Here is a 5,569-nt window from a genome sequence, read left to right on the forward strand (position 1 = left end):
AAAAGTAGATTCAATAATCTACTTTTTTATCTTATCATATCCATATGCTCTCTTTTTTCTTTTCTGAGTAGATTCAAAAATCTATGTTTTATCTTACCATTTTTATTTCTTCCCTTTTTCTTTTTAAAGTGAATTCAATAATCTACCCGTTTATCCTATTATTTCTATATCTCTTTTTTTCAGAGTAGATTCAATAATCTAACTCTTAGCTATATTCTCTTTTTTCTTAAAAAAAAAAAACTGAATCTAATCTCTTTTGTTTAGCTTTTTTTTTTTCCTGACCATTAACAATTAACAACTTGTTACCAACTATGGTGATATTTCATTTGTACTGAAATGTAATTTTATTTATATGTTAAATAAATAAAGTTGCCTGGGGGTCAGAGCTATTAGCAAGCCATAGCAGAAGCCAGGTGGTGGTAGTACACACCTTTAATCCCGATCACAGACAGGCAGATCTCTGTGTGTTCAAGGATACAGCCAGCATGGAGACACATGCCTTTAATCTCAATACCAACCATAGAAGACCTGGAGGTCTATATAGACAGGCAGTGACGAGGAGGTCATGTGGTTGGGTTTACAACCAATGAGAAGGCAGAACAGAAAGTCAATAAAAAGACAGATACACAGGAAGTAGGTTTCTTTCTGAGGGGAAGGACCATAGCAGCAGCAAAGGGTGAGAAAGGCAGTTTTAAGTCTTAGCTCTCAGCTACGGCTCTGTGTTTGGCTCTGTGTTTCTTGTTTAATAAGATGGTTACCCAAGAAATGCTCAAACATACCACAAGAGCACTTGCTCAGCTATGTTCATATCAGCATTGTTTGTAATAGCCAAAACCTGGAAACAACCTAGATGCCCTTCAACTGAAGAATGGATAAATAAATTGTGGCACATATACACAATGGAATACTACTCAGCAGAGAAAAACAATGACATCATGAGGTTTGCAGGCAAATGGATGGATCTAGAAAAAAATCATCCTGAGTGAGGTAACCCAGACTCAGAAAGACAAATATGGTATTTACTCACTCATAGGAGGATACTAGAGGTAGAACAAGGATGACTGGACTGCTATTCACATCACCAGGGAGGCTACCTGGAAAACAGGACCCCCAGAAAGACACAGGGATCGCCCAATGACGAAGAAATGGATGAGATCTACATGAACAACCTGGACATGAGTGGGAGTAATGAAGGGCTAGGGTTGAGGGAAAGAGAGCCTGGGGGAGCAGGAGATCCTAGCTGGATCAAGAACAGAGAGGGAGAACAAGGAATAGGAGACCATGGTAAATGAAAACCACATGAGAAAAGGAAGAAACAAAGTGCTAGAGAGGCCCACAGAAATCCACAAAGATACCCCCACAAAAGACTGCTGGCAATGGTCGAGAGACAGCCCGAACTGACCTACTCTGGTGATAGGATAGCCAGACACCCTAATAGTCATGCCAGAAACCCCATCCAAGGACTGAGAAATCTGGATGCAGAGATCCACGGCTAGGCCCCGGGTGGAGCTCCGGGAGTCCAATTAGTGAGAAAGAGAAGGGTTTATATGACCAAGAATTGTTGAGACCAAGGTTGGATAAAGCACAGGGACAAATAGCCAAATGAATGGAAACACATGAACTATATGAACCAATGGCTGAGGGGCCCCCAACTGGATCAGGCCCTTTGAATAGATCTCTGAAGTATTCGAAGGCCACCTGGCCAAACATCCTAATTGTCATGCTAGAAACCCCATCCAATGACTGAGGGAACCGGATGCAGAGATCCATGGCCAGGCCCCAGGTGGAGCTCCAGGAGTCCAGTTGGTGAGAAAGAGGAGGGTTTGTATGAGCGAGAATTGTTGAGACCAAGGTTGGAAAAAAGCACAGGGACAAATATACAAACGAAAGGAAACACATGAACTATGAACCAATAGCTGAGGAGCCCCCAACTGGATCAGGCCCTCCAGATAAATAAGACAGTTGATTAGCTTGATCTGCTTGGGAGGCATCCAGACAGTGGGACCGGGTCCTGTCCTCAGTGCATGAACTGGCAGTTTGGAACCTGGGGCTTATACAGGAACACTTGGCTCAGCCTGGGAGAAGGGGACTGGACCTGCCTGGACTGAATCTACCAGGTTGAACTCAATCTTCGGGGGAGTCTTTGCCCTGGAGGAGATGGGAATGGTGGGTGGCCTGGGGGGAAGAGGGGGTGGGAGGGGGGAGAACAAGGGAATCTGTGGCTGATATGTAAAATTAAATTTAATAAATAAATTTAAAAAAATAAATCTACAACCAATTATCGTAAACAATGACATTACCCATTAACTCATTAAACCACCCAAAAAAAAAAAAAACAAAAAAAAAACACCCACCCCACCTCTTGGGAATGTGGGCATCATGTTTTTAAAATTACTTCTTGCCATCTGGGGGTGAAAGCATCTTTAGGGGATCCTAAAAAGAAAATTTTTGGTTAATTGTCAAGTTCTGAGAGAGGTAGCTGTATCATTTGTTGTCCAGTCTCTGCATAATGCAGAAGCGCAGGGCTTATCTCAAGTCCTTATTCGTGTAGTCTGTGAGGCTGGATTATCTCAGCTAGCCATCTTGAAATTGTCCTGAGCAGTTTGTAGCCTAAAGCAGATCTTTGGGTGATGTTTGTCAGCTTAGTGGTATTATTTTCCATGTGGAATTGCCATTGTGGGGCCCCATCATCTTTCTATTAGGTGTGGTCATGGTTCATTGCAGAATTTTTTTTTTTGTGTGCCTCCTCTGTGGTTTGAAGCAATCTTAATTGTATTCGTGGCAGAATCGTGTCTCACAGCCAAGCCCAAGTTCGTAATACAACATGTTCCATTCTTCTTCACCAAGATATTCTTTGATTTCAAATCTCTGTGAGCAATAGCTGGCTTTCCTTGGGTACCAACAATCTTCATGTGAAGATGAGCAAGACAGCTTGCCATAGACAGAGCGAGTTTGATCAACCCTTCTACTGTAACAGTGTATCTATTCAAGTAATCGGTGGTGGTGGCGCACGCCTTTAATCCCAGCACTTGGGAGGCAGAGGCAGGCGGATCTCTGTGAATTCAAGGCCAGCCTGGGCTACCAAGTGAGTTCCAGGAAAAGCGCAAAGCTATACAGGGAAACCCTGTCTCGGGAAAAAAAAAAAAAGAATCCAATGTTCCTGGTAATCTGACACCAGCCACAGCTAAGTCCATGTGCCACTGTCTCTGTTGTCTGCTGCTATAAATCCTAGGATGTTTTCATGGCGTAACATCACAGTCTGATAAATCTCTGCCTCTTGGGACCACAAATGTTCTTCCATAGAAGAGAATATCTTCACAGCAACTTCTTCTCATGGTCAGTTGCCTCAAAAGACTTCTCCAAACTGACCTTTGCTGATGCTTTTGTTGTAACACAATGGTCCTGGCAATTGTTCTCTGAACAAGCAGTGGTAAATAAACCCTTCCTCCCTGGTAGCAGTATCACTGCTGCCACCAACACAATGGGAAGGAGCTGGCAATGCAGAGCAGCAGCCACCACCTCCATGATCCCACTGCCACCATTTGTAACCTGGCCCAGCCATGACCACAGCTTCTACTCAGCAAGTCTCCTAGGCTGGCCTCAAACTCAGCATCCTCCTGCCTCTGCCTCCTTCAGCAATCCTACCAGCTTGTGTTAACGCAAACAATAATAGGTCCAGCCTATATTGTTTGCTCCCAGGGTCTGTGGAAGAGTCTAACAACCAGCTGAGGATTCTAATCTGAGGGATATTCAATGAATCTAAGCACACTGAGTTCTTTAGTCCATTCACTTTATTCTTCTAAGTCAATTCTATCTACACAGTTTCTTTTCTGCTCTCTTATTTAGCTCCTCTCAATCCCTCCTGCTCTCAGTCCCTTCTGCTGTTCTCTCATCATTCTACCTAGTACTTTCCATCTCCGTCCTCATCTTTGTTCTTCTCCATCCATTCTCCCAGTGCTCTCAGAGAACCAGATTATACCCCCACAGTAATTCTTTGGTAAAGCAATGCAAGGCTTGAAGTTTTCAGGTTTGCAGAGAGAGGTGATAAGGATCCGCACATAAAGCAATTGTCAGCTTCCAATTACAACCCAAAAGGGGAGTTGCTAAAGGGGAGTTCTCTGGTAGGGTCAACTAAAGGATAAGATCAATTAGGGAACTTATGTGCTCAAACTATGGTCTAGAAATGGCTAGGTAAAATGTTAGGGGTCAATAAGTCACAACAAAGTAAACTGTCTTTGGCACCGCTTTTCCTGCTCGTCCCAGCTGCAGCTGCTTTCTGATAGGGAGGGGGACATATGCTAGGTGGCTAAGCGACCTATGTCAGAGCATGTAGTATTTGGTTAGTAAAAGCACTTTCACTCAGAGTAATTGCTGAGGAGAAAATCTAGGAATAGCACCTGGCTGAGGAGGAATAAAAACTTAATTTGCACAAGAAAGAAGCTTGGCACCTATCACCTGTCTGGCCTTGTAGGCAATCTCCTTGGGTCAGTGGGAAGTAACTGCCTTAACTCGGTAACTAACAAATGGCTAAAACATCATCCCAGGAATGTGAGCAGTAGGTCTCTTAAATTAGAGTCTTGTATAAATAACCCATGGTGAAGGTAAGGAGTTAAGGATTTAATTGTTAGTGGTTCTTTTCTCTATTTGTGGGTAATATGAGCTAATGTCTATTTCTCTGCATTTGTCCTTGGAAAAGGGTATCTTTGCTGAAATACTTTTGTCCAGAGAATGGCCCTGGCCAGACATATGTTGATGAAAAATAAACACAGCTGGGGCAGTTGTCCAATTACCCCAAATGTATAGGGAAAATTGTGCCCAAGACTGAGATGCAATCGTGAGATTACATGTACACATAACATAGAGATGCAAGGTAAATGGGGAGAATCATAGCTGTTATTGCACAAGAAGTTTACAACAAGAGACAGCCAATTCATTCAAAAGGCAGTAACTCCATAATGCCTTGCATGATGGTTTCCTCCAACAGAACCCTTAGTTCTGATAGGTTGACCTTCTGAACACTGGTTGTCACTGCTGTATACTCTCATGGATTTTTGCAACCCAGCGGCTCTCAATAGTGTGTCACCACAACTGTCCAGTACAGGTCGGGCCTGAGCTGGGGACTGCAAGGCCACAGGCAAGAGACTATTTCGTAAATCCATGCCCCACAAGTTGGACGCCAAATATAACATGAATCTCTTATTAATAAAACACCCAGTGCTAGCTATTGGGGTAAATTCTGAAAGATCAGAGAGACAGAACAAGCCACAGCTAACCTCACCTCACCAACTTCTCAGCCAATGGTCTTATATAGAGTTTTCCCTGAAAAAAAAAAACTGAAAATGGACAACATAATTAAAAAAACAAACCATCATACAATGGAATGAAGTCAGTGGGAAACTAATCAAGCAATGTTGTGTAAGGGGAACACAGGGTATCTCAAGGTGATCAGAGACCAAGCATTCCATGGTCTCAGGATTGATAACCACGGCTCTTTAAGGTAAGAATAGTTGGGTTCTCAGGATCTGAGGCCACAGCTCCCCAAGGCCATTACTGGCTCTGCTAAGCATGT

The sequence above is a fragment of the Peromyscus maniculatus genome, chromosome 4 (assembly GCF_049852395.1).
Source record: "Peromyscus maniculatus bairdii isolate BWxNUB_F1_BW_parent chromosome 4, HU_Pman_BW_mat_3.1, whole genome shotgun sequence".
Lineage (NCBI taxonomy): Eukaryota > Metazoa > Chordata > Mammalia > Rodentia > Cricetidae > Peromyscus > Peromyscus maniculatus.